Here is a 21,074-nt window from a genome sequence, read left to right as displayed (position 1 = left end):
GGAGAATTTTGCAAAAGAACTGGGCCGGAGTGACCTACCATAGCACACTGTATAGGCTCATCGCTGCATCTCCTTTTTTTGCAATGTTCCATGAAATTGCCACATACATCTTGTACTTTTTCATTGCGTAACTGTAGCGACCAGACCTCAAGCAGTCTGATCTATCGTGCACCAGTGTCATCCCTGGATTAGTAATGCTGACACGCACAGTACAAATGGAGGATTTATAACAGAGTAGCAATCACACACTTATTACAACGAGTATCTCAAGAGAGAAATAAGTATGAGAAATATGGCTTAAGGCCATCTAATACGATAACAGCGGAAGACTTGGAAGATAAGTGAGTCCATCAACTCCAACGGCATCACTGAGTATAAGACCACGACCTAAGGCACCTTACTCGTCGTCTGAAAAGTCTGCAACATGAAACGTTGCAGCCCGAAAACGGGTCAGCACATGGAATATGCTGGCAATGTAACACATAGAGAGTAATGAACATAATAATGCTATACTACATGCATATATGGCTGGTAGAAGGCTCTATGGTTACAGTTTTGCAAAAAGCTAATTTTTCCCTACTGCAAAGGAATAAATTTTATTTAACTATCATGGTGGTTGTTAAACATTGAGAATGGTTGACAGCATGCTCAATCCCAATTAAGTATCATCATTAACCCAACAAAATTAATTAAAGTAACATGATGAGATTCACATGATAATCCAAGTACTAGATACTCAAGATGTCCATAACCGGGGACACGACTAACCATGATTAGTTTATACACTCTGCAGAGGTTTGTGCACTTTTCCCCACAAGACTCGATCTCCTCCATTGGGATTCTCGCACTTCATGGTGTTTGAGAAACGGATGACCGAGACACAGTCCTTCAGAAGCGTTAACTGTCTACTCCGGGTAGACAGTACCACCTACATCCCCTACATCTGCTAGTCTACCTCTTCAAGAGCTCACACAACCTACTCAACTATGCTAGAGCCCATAATAGCTTGTGGCTGCACACAGAAGTTTCTAGCATGAATAATCTCATGATCCCTTTGAACCTGGGTGGCGGTCCAAAAGAAAACAGGCAATCCTGGAATACCCAGGTACCTCAATCCACCCAGATGTGAGTTTTAGTTGCCACCTTAAGGTTAACCATTAATTAACAATCTCACATCTGTCATGGTAACACTCAAACCCAATCCACGTCTACTAGCATAGCATAGCATAGCAATATGAGCAAACGTAGAAGTAGCTCCCAAAGGTTTGATAATAAACAGGTAATAGGTACTACCTTAACTACTTCCCAATTCCCACAGTTTAATTAGATCCTAACCATGCAATGTTTGAGGATTGGTCTAATGCAATAAAACTGGGTAGTAAAAGAGGTATGATCAAAGTGTTACTTGCCTTGCTGATGATCCGTGAAACCTAGAGATTCGAAGTAGCAAGCGGCGCACTCCGGTTACTCTATCGCAAACAAACAAGCATACAATAAGCACTCATCTAATGCACAGGTAAAACTCAAATAAAGATCTAACCAGAAAGTTCAACTTAAGAACTCCGGTTTGCAAAAAGAATCGAATCAAACGAAGCAACGAAAGTCAAACGGCGAAAGAAACAAGCTTCGTTTACTAATCTGGATCTAAGTCAAATTTTACAGTAGCAAAAACTTGTTTGAATAGGTTAAACGGAAAGATAATTTCGAGACGAAACTCTAGGCGCTTGAATCGCCTGATTCCGATAAACGAGCTAAAAGATAAACCAGAACGAAAATCTGATCAAAAATCGCGATCTGGAATAATCGCGGAAAATCCGACGAAAAAGAAAACTGACGAACCATTAAACAAACGGACGTTCGTTAACTGCGACTAACCGGCGAACACGTTCGTTAAAACGAACGGATCGGTGAACGTTCACTAACTAAATAAACCAAAAAATAAACCGATCTATTAAAAAATCTAGGGTTTCGAAAAAAAGTAAACCGAACTGTTTAAAAAAGCCGGCACGGCGGCGGCTCGGCTACCTCGGTCCGGTGGAACTCCGGCGGGGTCGGGACGGGGCTCCGGCGGGTTCGGGAGAGGGCGGCGAGGGCGGCGGGCTCGGGCGTCGTCGGGGGCGGCGAGGGCGGCGGCGTACTGGGCTTCCCGAGGCGGCGGCGGCGGGCTCCCGCTCCGGCGGGTCCTCTCGGCGGCGGGGCGGCTTCGGGTCGGGGCGAGGTGAGGAGAGGGGCGGCGGGGGGAGTATTTAAGGAGGGGGTGATGCCTTGGGGAAGGGGCGGCGGCGACGAGCGGGGCTGGGGTGGCGGCGGTCTCCGTCTCGGTCTCCAGGAGGGAGACGAGGCGTGGGGCTGGGCTTGGCCGTCGGCTGGGTTTCGGCCCAGTCGGCGCGCTTCGCGAGTTTTTTTAAATTTCGACGAACTTAAAAAAAAATCGTAGAAAAATAAATAAAAATCCAAAAATGCCAAAACAAATTTTCACCGTCTAATTAAAATAATTAGAACGAGATGAACATTTTCTTGGCCCAATGCAGTTTTGAAAACGTGCAATTTTTCTAATGCAATAAAATTGCCAATAAAATCCGAATAAAATCCAATATTTGATTTTAATATTTTTCCTCCAATATTTCAATTATTTTGGAGAAGTCATATTTTCTCCTCTCATTTATTTTAATACGAAATATTTTTCGGAGAGAAAAATAATTAAAACCAAAAATCCTCGTTTCATTATTTGATCAAAAATCAAATATGAAAACCGGGAAAATCCCCAACTCTCTCCGTGGGTCCTTGAGTTGCGTAGCATTTCTAGGATCGCAAAACAAAATGCAATAAAATATGTTATGCATGATGATCTAATGTATAACATTCCAAATTGAAAATAGGTGAGAGTGGTCCTTCCGTAGATCTTCCTCTCGCTCCCAGGTGGCTTCGTCCTCGGTATGGTGACTCCACTGAACTTTGCAAAACTTGATAACCTTGCTGCGGGTGACTCAGCTGGCATACTCAAGAATCTTAACTGGTTTCTCCTCATAGGTCAAGTCACTATCCAACTGAATCGCTTCCAATGGCACCATATCTCTCAGTGGTATCTCAGCCATATCTGCGTGGCACTTCTTCTACTGGGAAACGTGAAATACATCATGCACTCCTGACAATCCTTCAGGCAATTCCAGCTTGTAGGCAACTTCTCCCATACGCTCCAAAACTTTGTATGGTCCTACAAATCGTGGCGCTAACTTTCCGTTAACTCCAAAGCGCTTAACTCCTCGAAGTGGTGATACTCGTAGGTAAACTCTGTCTCCGACTTCGTAAAATGTCTCCGACTTTGTAAACTGTCTCCTTGCATTTAGAATCCGCATAACTCTTCTGCCTAGACTGGGCTACCTTGAGCCTATCGCGAATCAATTTCACCTTTTGTTCTGATTCCATAATCAAGTCTGGTCCAAACAACTAGCGGTCTCCAACTTTGTCCCATAACAATGGTGTTCTGCACCTCCTTCCGTAGAAAGCTTCGAAAGGGGCCATCTTCAAACTGGTTTGATAACTGTTGTTGTAAGAAAACTCTGCATTCGGCAAATTGTCGTCCCAACTAGATCCATAATCTAGCGCACAAGCTCTCAACATATCTTCCAAAATCTGATTGACTCTCTCGGTCTGTCCGTCTGTCTGTGAGTGAAAGGCTGTACTGAACTCTAGCCTGGTACCCAAAGTTTCATGTAACTGATTCCAAAACTTCGAAGTAAACTGGGTTCCTCTATCTGATACAATGGTCCTCGGAACTCCATGCAGACATACGATCCTAGTCATGTATATCTTTGCCAACTTAGCACTGGTGTAAGTGGTCTTCACTGGGATGAAATGAGCTACTTTCGTCAAACGATCGACTACAACCCATATTGAGTCATAACCTGAACGAGTCCTGGGCAGTCCCGTGATAAAATCCATGCCTAGTTTATCCCATTTCCATTCGGGTATCGGCAATGGCTGTAGCAATCCTGCTGGCTTCTGATGCTCCGCCTTCACTCTCTGACATACATCACAAACTGCTACATACTCCGCAATATCCTTCTTCATTCCGGTCCACCAGAAAGTATCCTTCAATCCAAATACATCTTGGTATTTCCTGGGTGAATCGAATATGGTGAATCATGGGCCTCTTGCAAGATCAACTTCCTGATCTCCGGATTATTGGGCACATAAACGCGGTCCTCAAACCATAAGGTATCGTGCTCATCCTCACGAAATCCCTTGGCTTTTCCTTTACTCATCCTTTTCTTTATTTCTGCAATCTCCTTGTCTGTCTTCTGAGCTTCCCTGATCTTTTCCATCAAGGTAGACTGAATCTCCAACGTTGCTAAATAGCCTCTTGGAACTATCTCCAAACATAGCTCGCGAAGATCCTCGGCTAATAATTTCGGTAACTCTCCGGTCATGAGGGTGTTAACATGGCTCTTGCGGCTCAATGCATCAGCTACTACGTTAGCCTTCCCTGGGTGATAATGCAATATCATATCATAATCCCTAATGAGCTCCAACCATCTCCTTTGCCTGAGATTCAACTCCTTCTGCGTGAAAATGTACTTCAAACTCTTGTGATCCGTGTACACCTCATAGTGATTTCCGATGAGAAAATGTCTCCATGTCTTCAACGCAGGTACTACGGCTGCTAACTCCAAATCATGGGTGGCATAATTCTTCTCATGGGGTTTAAGTTGTCGTGAAGCATATGAAACAACTCTTCCCTCCTGCATTAGCACTGCTCCAAGTCCTCGACGTGAAGCGTCGCAATATACTTCATAATCCTTGCGTTGATCTGGCCGAATCAGCACTAGTGATGTAACCAAACGTTTCTTCAACTCTTGGAAACTAGCTTCACATTCCTCAGTCCAATTGAATTTGGTGTCCTTCTTTAACAGCTCTGTCATGGGCTTAGCAATCCTCGAGAAATTCTCAATGAACCTCCGGTAGTATCCTGCAAGTCCAAGAAAACTCCGGATCTCTCCAACTGATGTGGGTGATTCCCAGTTTGTCACCGTGTCGACTTTGGCGGGGTCTACTGCTATTCCTTCTCCGGATATAACATGTTCGAGGAATCCAACTTCCTTCAACCAAAACTCACACTTGCTGAACTTGGCGTATAACTGATGTTCTATGAGCTTCTCAAGTACCAAACGCAAATGTTCCTTATACTCCTCTTCATTCTTGGAATAAACCAAAATGTCATCAATGAACACTACGACGAACTTATCCAAAAACTCCATAAACACTTTGTTCATCAGGTTCATGAAATAGGCAGGTGCGTTAGTCAGACCAAATGACATAACGGTATACTCGTACAGCCCATACCTGGTGGTAAAAGCTGTCTTAGGTATATCCTGCTCTCGAATCTTCAACTGATGGTATCCTGATCGTAGATCGATCTTGGAAAATACCTTAGCTCCTTGTAATCGGTCAAACATATCATTGATCATCGGCAGTGGGTACTTATTTTTGATGGTCACTTCATTCAATCCACGATAATCAACAACCATCCTCAACGATCCATCTTTCTTCTCCACTAGAAGTACGGGTGATCCCCAAGGTGACGAACTTGGGCGAATATAGCCTTTATCCAGTAACTCCTTAATCTGCTTCTTAATTTCCTCCAAATCTTTTGCGGCATTCTGTATGGTCTCTTAGATATTGGCCCTGTGCCTGGCAAAAGCTCAATCAAAAACTCAATGTCTCTATCTGGTGGCATGCCTGGCAACTCTTCTGGAAATACATCCGGGTAATCCTTCACCACTGGCACTTCTTCCTGTACAACTCCTGATAAGGAATTTACTTGAGTCCTCTTCGGCACATGCCGGGATACATACTTAATCCTTCTCCCTTCTGGGGTGGTAAGCAAAATCGACTTACTGGCGCACTCAATGTTCCCTCCATACTTCGATAACCAATCCATGCCTAATATCACATCCAATCCTTGCGATTCCAGTACTATTAGGTCCGAGGGAAACACGTAGTTACCAATCCTTAATGGTAACCTATCACACCATAAACTAGCCATATACTCTGCTCCTGGCGAGGTTACTAACATGGGTGACCTAAGGGCTTGGGTTGGCAGTTTATACTTATCCACAAATCTCCTTGATATGTATGAATGCGATGCACCAGTATCAAGAAGAACGATTGCAGTAAATGACTTAACCAAAAACTTACCTATTACTGCATCTGGCTGAGCTTCAACCTCCTCCACGCTAACGTGGTTCACATGTCCTTTGTTGAAAGGGTTCGGCTTCTTCCCAGAGCTTCCATTGCCATTTCCATTCTGGGCTTCAGGACATTCATTGGCATAATGTCCAGTCTTCTGGCACTTAAAGCAAGTGACTTGGCTCAGGTCTCTCTTAGCTGGGGTTGAAGGGTTGGTACGGTTCTGGCTGTTGCTTCCTCCATTCCCATTACCATTCTTGGAGCCATTATGGTTGTGCGAACTACCTCCTTCATGGGTATGCTGAAATGGTCCTCCCGATTTTGAGGTAAAACGTGGCTTCTGCTGAGCTCCAGAATTGTACTTCCCTTATCCATACTTCCTTTTACGGTTTTGAATCTGCTGCTGCTTGCCTTCAATCATGAGAGCTCTATCTACCAACTCCTGGTAGTTGTTGAAGGTTGCTACCATCAACTGCATGCTCAGCTCATCATTCAGTCCTTTCGAGAAACTTCTCCTTCTTGGCTGCATCTGTAGCAACGTCATCTGGAGCATAACGTGCTAACTTACTAAAGTCCTCCACATACTGGCCTACGGTGCGTCCTCCTTGGCGTAGGTTGCGAAACTCACGCTTCTTCATAGCCATAGCTCCTGCTGAAACATGGGCAGTACGGAAAGCTTGCTGAAACTGGTCCCATGTGACAGTGTCAATAGGGTGTGTGGCTGTGTAATTCTCCCACCATGATGCTGCGGGTCCATCAAGCTGATGTGCGGCAAAATGCACTCTCTCCGCATCTGTGCATCCTGCAGTGGTCAACTCCCTTCCAACTTTGCGGAGCCAATCATCTGCAACAATCGGCTCGGTGCTGCTGGAAAACACCGGCGGATTTAGCCTCAAGAAACGGGCTAAGTGATCAACAGGTGGTGGTGGTGGGTTGTTGTTGTTGCCTTGGTTCTGTACTAACACTTGCATCAGGGCATTCTGCTGCTGAATCAACTGAGTGATCTCCGGTGGGAAAATAAATCCGATGTCGCGTCTCGGAGGCATCTGATAGGTTTAGAAAAGATGAGAATTTAGAATAGAATGAGGTCTAGAGAGAAAACACTACCCATATGCTCATGAGACAAACACAATCAGTATCACTCAATCAAATCAAACAAGGCGTACAATCGATCTAACTATCGTTACAAAGTGCTCGGACTATACTATATACATGGGGGAATACTACTACTGATTATGGTGGTCTACTAGAAATTTTGATCGGTCGAAGACTCCATGATATCTGCTCCAGCTTCATCAACAAAGTCATCTTCACTGGGGTCCGAGTCGGTGTCGTCGATGATGATGTAGTTATCCGGGCAAGTAGAATCGTCATCTTCTCCTCCTGGAGCTGGGTCTCCCATGAATACTCCGATCTTCTTCATCAGGTCGTCATTCTTCTCCAACAACGTGGCGACCTCCTCCTCATATCCATCGCGCGTAGACTTGAGTTCTTCCTCCAACTCCGTGATCTTGGTCAATTCCTTCTTCAAATCTAACATGTCTGCGCACATCTGGTTCTCCTGGCGACGAATGTGTTGGTTTTGCTCCTGGATGAAAGCTGCAATTGATCCATCCTTCTTGGTGCTGATCATCTCCCATTGCTCATCTCGGCGTCCACAAATCTGATAAATAGTATCCTTAAGCTCCCTATGGTAGACTTCTCCAATGCATCCCATAGAGATGTGGGCTGCCATGCTCTTCCCTAAACTCCAGGTTGGTGCATCAAAGGAAAACTCTATAGGCTCAGTGACAGGCGTAAATGTCCTTCCTGGAACTTGAACTTGAATCTTCCAGCGCTCCTCTTCTGGTAGTGTGGCTTTCTAAGTCCCGGTGAAGCTTGGTATTCCGATGTTCAGGTACTTAGTGACTTCCTTCAAGTGTCGTCCAAAAGGTGTATCTTCATCCGGTTGCATGAACTTGTTCCTTGCATCCGCCATTCCTAAAAGAGTAGAAAGTGGAGAGGAGTCAGAAATGAGAAGAGAGTAGTGTTCTAGGGTTTAAGCTTAGTGGTCGTGTCCTACAGTCAGCGTGTGCTCTGATACCACCATTGTAGCGACCAGACCTCAAGCAGTCTGATCTATCGTGCACCAGTGTCATCCCTGGATTAGTAATGCTGACACGCACAGTACAAATGGAGGATTTATAACAGAGTAGCAATCACACACTTATTACAACGAGTATCTCAAGAGAGTATGAGAAATATGGCTTAAGGCCATCTAATACGATAACAGCGGAAGACTTGGAAGATAAGTGAGTCCATCAACTCCAACGGCATCACTGAGTATAAGACCACGACCTAAGGCACCTTACTCGTCGTCTGAAAAGTCTGCAACATGAAACGTTGCAGCCCGAAAACGGGTCAGCACATGGAATATGCTGGCAATGTAACATATAGAGAGTAATGAACGTAATAATGCTATACTACATGCATATATGGCTGGTAGAAGGCTCTATGGTTACAGTTTTGCAAAAAGCTAATTTTTCCCTACTGCAAAGGAATAAATTTTATTTAACTATCATGGTGGTTGTTAAACATTGAGAATGGTTGACAGCATCCTCAATCCCAATTAAGTATCATCATTAACCCAACAAAATTAATTAAAGTAACATGATGAGATTCACATGATAATCCAAGTACTAGATACTCAAGATGTCCATAACCGGGGACACGACTAACCATGATTAGTTTATACACTCTGCAGAGGTTTGTGCACTTTTCCCCACAAGACTCGATCTCCTCCATTGGGATTCTCGCACTTCATGGTGTTTGAGAAACGGATGACCGAGACACAGTCTTTCAGAAGCGTTAACTCTCTACTCCGGGTAGACAGTACCACCTACATCCCCTACATCTGCTAGTCTACCTCTTCAAGAGCTCACACAACCTACTCAACTATGCTAGAGCCCATAATAGCTTGCGGCTGCACACGGAAGTTTCTAGCATGAATAATCTCATGATCCCTTTGAACCTGGGTGGCGGTCCAAAAGAAAACAGGCAATCCTGGAATACCCAGGTACCTCAATCCACCCAGATGTGAGTTTTAGTTGCCACCTTAAGGTTAACCATTAATTAACAATCTCACATCTGTCATGGTAACACTCAAACCCAATCCACGTCTACTAGCATAGCATAGCATAGCAATATGAGCAAACGTAGAAGTAACTCCCAAAGGTATGATAATAAACAGGTAATAGGTACTACCTCAACTACTTCCCAATTCCCATAGTTTAATTAGATCCTAACCATGCAATGTTTGAGGATTGGTCTAATGCAATAAAACTGGGTAGTAAAAGAGGTATGATCAAAGTGTTACTTGCCTTGCTGATGATCCGTGAAACCTAGAGATTCGAAGTAGCAAGCGGCGCACTCCGGGTACTCTATCGCAAACAAACAAGGATACAATAAGCACTCATCTAATGCATAGGTAAAACTCAAATAAAGATCTAACCAGAAAGTTCAACTTAAGAACTCCGGTTTGCAAAAAGAATCGAATCAAACGAAGCAACGAAAGTCAAACGGCGAAAGAAACAAGCTTCGTTTACTAATATGGATCTAAGTCAAATTTTACAGTAGCAAAAACTTGTTTGAATAGGTTAAACGGAAAGAGAATTTCGAGACGAAACTCTAGGCGCTTGAATCGCCTGATTCCGATAAACGAGCTAAAAGATAAACCAGAACGAAAATCTGATCAGAAATCGTGATCTGGAATAATCGTGGAAAATCCGACGAAAAAGAAAACTGATGAACAGTTAAACGAACGGACGTTCGTTAACTGCGACTAACCGGCGAACATGTTCGTTAAAACGAACGGATCGGTGAACGTTCACTAACTAACTAAACAAAAAAAAACGATCTATTAAAAAAATCTAGGGTTTCAAAAAAATAAACCGAACGGTTTAAAAAAAACCGGCACGGCGGCGGCTCGGCTACCTCGGTCCGGCGGAACTCCGGCGGGGTCGGGACGGGGCTCCGGCGGGTTCGGGAGAGGGCGGCGGGCTCGGGCGTCGTCGGGGGCGGCGAGGGGCGACGAGGGCGGCGGCGTACGGGGCTTCCCGAGGTGGCGGCATCGGGCTCCCGCTCCGGCGGGTCCTCTCGGCGGCGGGGCGGCTTCGGGTCGGGGCGAGGTGAGGAGAGGGGCGGCGGGGGGAGTATTTAAGGAGGGGGGGTGCTGCCTTGGGGAAGGGGCAAGGGGCGGCGGCGACGAGCGGGACTCGGGGCGGCGGCGGTCTCCGTCTCGGTCTCCAGGAGGGAGATGAGGCGCGAGGCTGGGCTGGGCCGTCGGCTGGGTTTCGGCCCAGTCGGCGCGCTTCGCGAGTTTTTTTTAAAATTTCACCGAACCTAAAAAAAATCGTAGAAAAATAAATAAAAATCCAAAAATGCCAAAACAAATTTTCAGCGTCTAATTAAAATAATTAGAACGAGATGAACATTTTCTTGGCCCAAAATGCAGTTTTGAAAACGTGCAATTTTTCTAATGCAATAAAATTGCCAATAAAATCTGAATAAAATCCAATATTTGATTTTAATATTTTTCCTCCAATATTTCAATTATTTTGGAGAAGTCATATTTTCTCCTCTCATTTATTTTAATACGAAATATTTTTCGAAGAGAAAAATAATTAAAACCAAAAATCCTCGTTTCATTATTTGATAAAAAATCAAATATGAAAACCGGGAAAATCCCCAACTCTCTCCTAGGGTCCTGGAGTTGCTTAGGATTTCGAGGATTTGCCAAAATGCAATAAAATATGCTATGCACTGATGATCTAATGTATAACATTCCAAATTGAAAATTTGGGATGTTACAGTAACCCTATCTGCAAGTTGACATGGCTAATTTCAGATATCTCTACATGATAATACTTTGCATACACTACAAAAAAAGACACTTCCGTGATGATACGTGTTTGTCACAGTAGGTCGCGTTTTTTGTCATGCATGTGCATCCATGACAAATTTATGACAGAATCAAGATAGTCATACTTGTGCTGTCGTAGAAGTGTTCCATGACATTACCAAAATTATCATCACGGAAGTGTCCACTTCCATGACGATAAATCGCGCGTCACAGAAGTGCTTTCGTCAAGGGTGACCGACACGTGGCATCTACCGTAACGGAACGCCGTTAAGCTATCGGGTCCGGTTTTGGATCCGATAACCCGTTAACAGCCCCGACCAATGGGGATTTTCCACGTGTAAAATCATCATTGGCTGGAGTAAACACGTGTCGGCTCACCGTTGGGACAGATGTCATCCACTCATTGGACACAAAGCGCCTATGATACGTCGACATGTGGCACGGCCCAACAGAGGCCCATTCCTGTGAAAAGGCCGACCCGTTTGACTTGGTCAAAAGGTGGCGGGCCGGCCCACGACAAGCCTGTTAACGGCATGTTCGCATATAGCCCATTTACAGCCCGCTAACCCAGGGCCCGTTTACGGCCTAACCGAATTAGGCCCAGTAGCGTCATCTAGGCCGTCAAATATAATTCCAGCCCGTTTTAACTTCCGACCCATGTATGGCCCATGACGTCTTTCGGCCCATATGAGGCCCTTATTACTCTCGGCCCGTTAACGGCCCGTGGTAAAACTGGCCCATAATGAACAGTGTATCACTTTATACCCATTAAAGGCCCGTCGTGAAACTGGCCCGTAATGAACAGTGTATCACTTTATACCCATTAACGGCCCATTATTCCATTGGGCCGTTTCCAGCCCATGTTATCTTTCGGCCTTCTCGGGGCCCATTTATTCTTGGGCTCATTTCCACATTCGTTTACTTACGGCCCGTTACTGTCATTTTCTGCTTGTGGGCCAAATTCAGCCCGTGGTTACAGTCGGCCCGTTTGTGGCCCATTAATACGTTGGGCCATTTTCATAGCGTCATCAAGTACGGCCGATTAACGACGACCCGTTATGGTCGGCCCATGAACGGACGATTCCATCTCTAGCCCGTTTACGGCCATAAAGTGGTATGTTATTGGCCAATGTTTGGCCAATCGATCATACGGCCCGTAGAAGGCCCATTGATAATACGGCCCGTAGAAGGACAGTTGATAATACGGCCCGTAGAAGGCCCATTGTTTCTACGCCCCGTAGAAGGCCCATTGTTTCTACACCCCGTAGAAGGCCCATTGTTTCTACGGCCCGTAGAAGGCCCAGTGTCACTACAGTAAATATGTAGCCCATGGTTATTGTGGCCTAGTTTAAAAAAAGGTTATTGCGGCCACTAGTAAACAACGGAAAAAGAACAGCACTGACTACAAGCAAACAAATAAAGAAGACAACAAGGAGATAAATAACCAAGCAACTTACGCTAGGCTATCACGGCTATTACACATATTACATCCACTGGGCATCAAAGTTTGCCACCAGTGCAAATATAGGGAACAAAGCAGTATATCATATACACTAGTTGTCAAAGTTGGCGACCAGTGCAAATAAACGCCGCAGCAAAACATGTCCAGAACTGAAACCACTTCAGAAGATCTCAAGAAACAATATCCTGGGTACCCATAATGCTGGCAAGATGCTTAGCAAGCTTATTAACTTTCTCTTGTTTGGCGCTTAAATCCTCCAGCGCATGTTGTTGCACCAGAAAGTATGCATCTGAATTCTGCAGGGACTTCCTCAGTCCTTCAGCTTCCTGTCGCAACACATCTGATCGATGTCTTTCAACTTGAAGCTGAGACTCAAGAAGACGAACTGATTCAGGCAGTGAGTTCGAAGAGCTTGTGCCAGCGGTAGTGGCCAGTAACTCGAACACTACATCAAGACAGGACTTCTGGGTTCTCTCACTGTCGTCAAGGTAGTTTTTATCAGCTTTCTTGGAGACCAACAGGGATGTCTCACTATCTTGAACCTTATCTGCATTACTTCCTTCACCATTGCATAACGGGGTACTGTTCTCCAATATTTTGTCCGCATTCTAAAAGAGAAACAAGCAGACACATCACAGGTTTACCATGTTGTATATGAAACTCATTTTGGTAAATCAGTTCAGTAGTAAAGTGCACAGGATAACAACATGAAACAAACATATATCTATGTACCATGGTCACTTTATGGTCTATATCATTCTAGTTTTTGTTGCCAAATCAAGATAGAGACACAGTTTAAATAATACTTGTTCAAGACAAAGCAGAATAGACATAATATAAGTGTGGGAAACTATAGAGACACTTGTAATGTGCATGACATGAGAACATAACTGTTTATTCAATTGAAACTGAAATCAATATAGAGCAAGTTACAACAACAAACCAGTTAAAGAAACAAGTTTAAAACATACCTGTTGCGCCATTGGAGTTTCAATTCCATCCTTCAAATTTGAAAATAGTTGGTCTAAGTAAATACAGTGATGCAAGAGCAAAGGAGTATGAACCATAGCTACAGAACCTGACCTGAGAACAATTCTTCTTCTCCTTTAAGCGTTGAGTTGGGATTCGGAGTGGTGGTCCTCGTGCTTTGGGCACTGCAATTCCCTTACTAACTGCTCGTGTTTGGGTGCTCTGTGGTGGAGACGGTGCTGTGTCAACTAGAACTGGGTTACTATCTGCTAGGGTTGGGTTTAGAAGGGGTGTAGCTGGTTCTCTGTCCAACTGGGTAGGGGTACAATCTGCGAGAGTCTGGGTTATGTGTGGTGGGGCTGGTTCTTGGGCAAGTACAACCGTGGTTCTATCTGCATCAACTGGTAGCACTATCTTTTCTGAAGACCGTGTTGTTACTCCCTTAGATACTGCCGTCACCCTCTCCAATTCAAATGGCTGATAAACAAGAAAAGTAATTGAATGTACAGACATTGTATGATAGACAGGTGTAATGGATAGTGGGGAATAAAAGAGGGCATGAAATAATTCACATTTATGTTGTCTAACCAAACATGATAGCATGTCACAATTTCACATATATGATGGCTAACTAAACAGGATAGCATGATACAATTTCACATTATGATGGCTAACTAAAAAATATGGAAAGACATAGTTCAAAATATGATGACTATGTAAACAGGATGACATGATATAACTATATAATGTGTTTATTAAATAGGTTCGCATGCCATAATTCACATACATGCCGCCTATGGAAACATGATAGCATGATATAATTCACGGATAGAATGACATAATTCAAAATATGATGACTGTAAACACTAAACAGGATGAGATGATATAACTATATGATGTCTTTATTAAATGGGTTGCCATGCCATAATTCAGATAGATGTTGTGTATGTAAACATGATGGCATGATATAATTCAAATATATGATTTATATAGTAAGCAAGTGAGCAGATGGCAATCCATATATGATGTAAAAACTAAGCAATGCAAGACAACATGCATGACATGGGTAATATAACCCTGCCAAGTTTGAGCATAGACCTCAGGGGGGAAATAGGACTGGTCATCAGTCTTTGAATCCTCCTCTGAGGAGCTCTCTGTATCCAGCAAGATGTCTGCTTCAGCAGGTAGCATTGTCTGCTCTGAATACCTTGTTTTCACTCCAGATACTTCCATCACCGCTTCAAATGGATGATGCACAGGAAGAGTAGTTGAATATACAAACGTTGTCGACAAATGGAACACGTAATACAAAAAATGATAGCATGATATAATTCACATACATGATGATCGGCTCAACAGCATGGCATTGCATAATTCACATATATAATGCCTTTGCAACAAGATATCATTGCATAATTCACATATATAATGTCTTGCAACTAGATGGCAATGCATAACTCACATATATGGTAATTAGACACTAAACAGGTGGCATTCACACAAAGCATGTCTAAACTAATCAAATGACATCGCAATGCAAGACACCATACGCACGATATGAGCAACATAACCCTGCCAAGTTAATTAGAGCATACACCTCGGGGGGGGGGGAATAGGACTAGTCATCTGTCTCTGAATCCTCCTCTCAGGAGCTATCCGTAACCAGCGAGATATGCGCTTCGTCAGATAGCATAGTCTGCTCGGAAGACCTTGTTTTCACTCCAGAATTTTCCATCACCGTGTCAAATGGATGATGCACACGAAGAGTAGTTGAATGTACTAACATTGTTGACAAATGTAATACGTAACGAAAAAAAGGATGGCCTGATATAATTCACATATAAGATGACTGGCTAAGCAGGATGGCATTGCAAAATTCACATATATGATGTCTGGCTAAACAAGATGGCATTGCATAATTCACATAAACGATGAATAAACTAAACAGATGGCATTCACAGAAAGCATGTCTAAACTAAGCAGTTGACATATTTGATGTATAAAGTAAGCAATGCAAGGCACCATATGCATGATATAACCAACATCAACATGCCAAGTTAGAGCGAAGACCTCATGGGGTAAATAGGAGTGGTCTTCTGGTTCTGACTCCCCCTCAGAACAGTTATCTTCCTCTTGATTACGATCCAAAATGGGTGGAGGGGGGCTGCCTTTGCGCCCACCATGGAGCGACGTCTGCATGAAATTTTATTGCGACGCAAGGCTCGTCTCTTTTGCTCTACATGTTCAGTTCCATTGTGTACAATAACTGACATGCATAGGAATAAAACATAGTGAGATTATGTAAGGAGTGCATGCACAAATCCAGAGTGATGGTAGCAAACTGTGGATAGACCCAAAACCAATGATAGCAGGCAAATAATAGCTTTAGTTAAAAAAATACACATAATGGCTCCTTTAATGTTTGTTTGCACCCAACATGAAACTCAGGTAATGGCACCAGATAATAGACAGATAGTACTGATTGCTGCCCCAATATGTACCCCACAACCATTTAAAAACTCAAGTTTCGGCATAAGTTTGGACCTGAATCGGAGTCTAATAGTTGAACACGACGATAAAGTAGCATGTCATCATATTAAGCTATGCATAACGTAAGCAGACATGGAAGAGTCTGACCTCTCTTGCGTGTAGTCCTCAAGGTCATCTGCTCAGTTGATGATGGTAATGCAGTTGTCGTGGCTGCCGGCGGCGGGGAAGAAGATCTGAGGCGGCGAAAGATAGTCTGGATAGCGGATCCCTGTTGTGGTGAACCCTTCCGTCATTGGAGCAGCTGAGCTGGGGTGGAACATAGCACCGTAGGAGCAGGACAAACCACACAAGGTTTTCTTTGACACATATCTGCAACAGAAATAATTGTGTAAGGGCTTGTTTGAATTTGAGGATTCTAATAATGCAGGGATAGGAAATAGACAGGAATAGGATAGGAATGCACGTGCAAACTAGAGAATTTAAAAACACCGGATTTCTGCCAATCTGGGTGTTTGGTTCACAAGAATTGGAAGATCACAGGATGCCAAGAAGTATGGTGAGATTAAGTCAAACCACAAGAAGTGTACAACCTCTTTGGCGAAGCCATGTTGATCTCAGCGTGATTGGGTTGGCCGGTGAGGATGCTCCGGCTGACTTGGCTGTCGGAGGAGGGGAAGGAGATCTTAGGTGTCTGGAGATGGAGCCCGAGGTACTGCTCCGCTGTGATGGAGGGTTTCGTCGTTGGAGCAGCTCCGGTGAGTTGTACGACGCCGAGGCTGAAGCAGGACAAGAGAGACAACGTTAACCTGAGTGGAATTCTAATAGCATCTCCAATAGATGACGTAAAATACATAACCACAAAGTGCTAGATGTATACATCAGCCGCTCATCTCTGAACTTAACTGTCAAAACTGAATTTAACTGTAGAAACTGAACTTAACTGTCGAAACTGAATTTTGTTGTCGAAACTGAATTTTACTGTCGAAACTGAACACACTAGAGGTGAGGCTACACGTCAGTCGACTGACTTTTTCATCTCTGGTTAGTCGATTTTGCAGCCGTTGGATATGAAATCAAGGGCCTACAGTTCATCTTCAACCTCCACCCCCCTGAGCCGCCAGCCACCACCGGCCAAACAGTCGCCCCGCCCGCCCCGAAAACACTCCCCACCGCCGGCCCGCTGCCGCCCGGGCCATCCCTCTAGCCCCCCTCCCGTGCCGAGCTTTTTCTCCAGCGATCCCCACGCCACCACCCCACCACCGCCGGCGACCACCGCCCCCACCCTGAACCCTAAGATAGATAGTGGGGTACTTCTCCGACGAGCCCCCCTCCCCGCTGCGGTTGGTTCTTCCTTAACTCCAGCGAGCCCCCCCACCCCCTGAAAATCGACTGACCCAAAAGTCGATTCAGTCGACTGAAGTGTAGCTAAATCGGAGCAGCATCGCAAGCAAGAGCAAGAGCAAGAGCAGCAGCACGAGCAAGAGCAAGAGCAAGAGCAGTCCAGGCAGGGGACCGAGAGCAAGAGCTGAGCAGCAGCGTGAGCGAGAGCTAAAGCAGCAGTAGCTCCTACTGATGTGGACGTCGCCGCCGAGGGAGCGATGCCGTGGAGGAAGTGGCCGACGATGCCGCGATGGATGGAGCTGCGCCGTGTCGGCTCGGGACCGAGCGCCGGCAGCACCGTGAGATCGAATCAAGAAGAAAATGCGGCGATTAGTGTACAACCTCTTTGGTGGCGCCGATTAGGCCACAGCTTCATCCGAGGAAACGGTGATGCTGATGCTCTTCCGGTGGTGTAGGTGAAGACAGCGGTGTGGGAATGGAGGTGGCGCGAAAGATGAGGGGAACGTCGGGGCAGCTCCTTGGAGGTGGAGGACGGGGTGGCTGAACCGGCGGGACGACGAGATCGACGACGGATCCTCATCCGGTACGGTGGATGAGGGACGTCGAGGTGTTGCTGTGGACGACGTCGTTGGGGAAGAGGCTCCGGCTGGGTGGCGGACGGAGGAGGGTGGGGGGCTTCGCGGGTTTTCTCGGCCTCGGTGTACGAATGGGTGGGCGGATGGGATGGGAGTGGGGAACCATGGCTTAGGGACACGCTTGTCCGAAATGTGGGGTAAGTTACGAAAGTACCCCCACTGATTTGAGGCGGTTCTTTCGGTTCAGGGGTATCACGGGCATTTCGCGTGTCGGGATTTCACAGGAGGTGGGAGTTTTCGCGCGCGTTGAGATGGAGGGAGTTGTCGGAGCACAACGAGACAAAGATATATCTTTAATATTTCGGGCTAACAAGGCGCGGGTTGAAGAGGCGGGAGTTTCGCAGCACGATAGACAGAGACGCTAGCTTGAAATTTTGGCATAACAAGGCGCGGCTTGAAATTTCGGGAGAACAAGCTTAACGTGTACCCAAAAGAAAAAAAGACAATTTAGACTAGTATGATATACTACGTACAATGTGTTTAACACGCACAACACACACAGACACCATTTAAACTAGTAAGGTACACGTGCATTGCACACATGAGATTTGGCAACGAAATTATGAATAGATACCACATTATAGCATGTAAGCTTTGAGTCATATATGCATGATGTAGATGTTCGTTTAATTCATATAGTTCATTTCATTCAAAATCATCTAGTTTTTATAAGAAAGCTAATCTATTTTAAGATTCATGGAATTGTGCGTTGTAAGGCATAAAGTAAAAACAAATCATGTAGAGAAACATTTGGGCAATTCTGATACGGAAGATTCTAGAACAAAGAAGAAGTGCTTGTGTTTTGAGGTTTGTGCATTATGCTTAAGTTCAACCATAGAGTCTTCTAGATTGTACATGTGGCAAGATCTGGTGGAATCTAGATGATATCCAACGGCCAGTAGTGCTCAAATTTGCCAGCTCTGGACCATCGGATTGGCCTCATCCAACGACCATCTTTCAAAGTTAAAGTTATCCGCACACTATAAAAAAAATATAAAATATAATATATATATATATATAGGGGTATAGATATAGATATGTGATGCGAAAGCCACCCATCATCTCCAATTAGAATAGTTTGTCCATGCACGGATGCAATGTGGCCAAACGATGTCTGCCATCGGTATCTCAAATTCAAACCAATCTGACCTTGTTCAATGTGTATACATTGCAACATGCTCATTTCCAAACCACACCGCGCAGATCTCCGTTATGTTCATGCATGCATGGGTTTCAAACATCATGATCTCTTATTAAAATGTTTGAATTCAACTTTACATTGATTATGACATCACCTAGTCTTTTACACCCACACATTGGTCTTCTCTTTATAAATGTACCACTAACTTTCTCTCGTGCATGCATACACACACACTACCAGTCGGCATTATCCATCGCACACATGCAATCTTTTTCTTCAGGTCGGTCTCCCATGAAGGCACACGCACACACACATCCCCCTCTCCATCATATCGGGCATTCTTTATCTCTGACGTGCATGCGCAACGATTGATGTTCCTCTATACGTGTGTGTGTGTGTGTATATAGCTAGGTCTTTCATAGTTTTCCACATAAACCGATCAATCTATATATCTAGTGAGATCTCACCCTCTTTCCCACGTCCACATATATCAATCTATACCTCTCTATATGGGATTACATATATAGCCAATACACCCACATTAATTATATATCCAACGCCCCCTCTCCTCATCCATGCCTTCCGCTTCATCTCTCAGACGCGCGCACAATGGCCAAGACAGGGGGCAACAAGGGCCCTGCCCCCCTCCCCTAACATCACTATATATCGAGGCTAATATGAATGTGATCATTAGAAAATTGCTGGTAAAAATGGTTTAAGTTGATGAATTGGCCCTCCTCGTAAAGGATTAGCAATGCTTGGCCCCCTAGCTCATGGGACATTTTTCATGGCCCCGCCACTACGCGCAACAACACACGTTCTTGCCCCCTCTCTCTAAATATCGATCTCGCAGTTGTGCACTCCTTCATAGTCTCCCTCCACTCCGCCCCTCGCACCATCTTCTAGCCCCCCACCGGATTTTGCCACATGTACAATCTAGCAGAGTCCATGGTTGAACTTAAGCATAATGCGCAAATCTCAAAACAAAAGTGGTTCTCCTTTGTTCTAGAATCTTCCGTATCGTAACTGCCCAAACTTTTTTTTCTAGTTGAATTGCCATTCTTTGTTTGTACTTTATGCTTTACAACGCACAATTCCATGAATCATAAAATAGATTAAGGGCTTCTTTGATTCAAAGGATTCTCGAAGGAATTTTGGAGGATTCTAATCCTTAGGAATTTTTCCTATCTTGGTTGTTTGATTCGTAAGATTGTAAACCATAGGAATTTTTCCATATGATTCATTTGCACTAGATTTCATAGGAAACATCCCATCCACTGAAACCTCTTTGAAATAATTCTGCGTTTTTTCTATGCACAATCAAACACTCGTACCATCCTGTAGGATTCAAGATGACATTCCACTCTAATCCCATGTTCTTCCTATTCCTGCGTTTTGGAACCTACGAATCAAAGAGGCCCTAGGTTTTTTTATAAAAACTAATTGATTTTGAATGAGATGAACTATAAGAATTAAGAACGAAGGTCTACATCAGGCATATATGACTCAGAGCTTACATGCTACAGTGTGGTATTTATTCGTAATTTGGTTGCAAAATCTGACGCGTGCAATGCACGTGTACCTTACTAGTACTTCGAGTATGTGCAAAACACAATGGCACGCTACACAGTGTCTCTCTTACAGTTCATGAAGCCACGTGGGCACGTGGCACATGTGGAGGCGTTGTCGCGACATCCTTGTGTGGATTGATCACAGTGACGTGCTGCTGGTTCCAGAAGAATGTACTCGTCCTCCCTGAGCCGCACTGGCGGTACATGCACGAAGCGAAGATGTGAACGCACGCCACGCACGCACTCATTCCCTCGCACGCGCATGCGGGTACACGGGCGGACGCAATTTTGTACCAAGATCCACCCCATGTGATAATTTGACGCGTGTAAAGTCCTTCACTTCATTGGTGGTCAATTAATACAGCGCATGCAAATT

This window comes from Aegilops tauschii, chromosome 2 (genome assembly GCF_002575655.3).
Source record: "Aegilops tauschii subsp. strangulata cultivar AL8/78 chromosome 2, Aet v6.0, whole genome shotgun sequence".
NCBI classification, from domain to species: Eukaryota; Viridiplantae; Streptophyta; class Magnoliopsida; order Poales; family Poaceae; genus Aegilops; species Aegilops tauschii.
The sequence above is the reverse complement of the archived record's forward strand: the minus strand, read 5'-3'. Positions refer to the sequence as shown.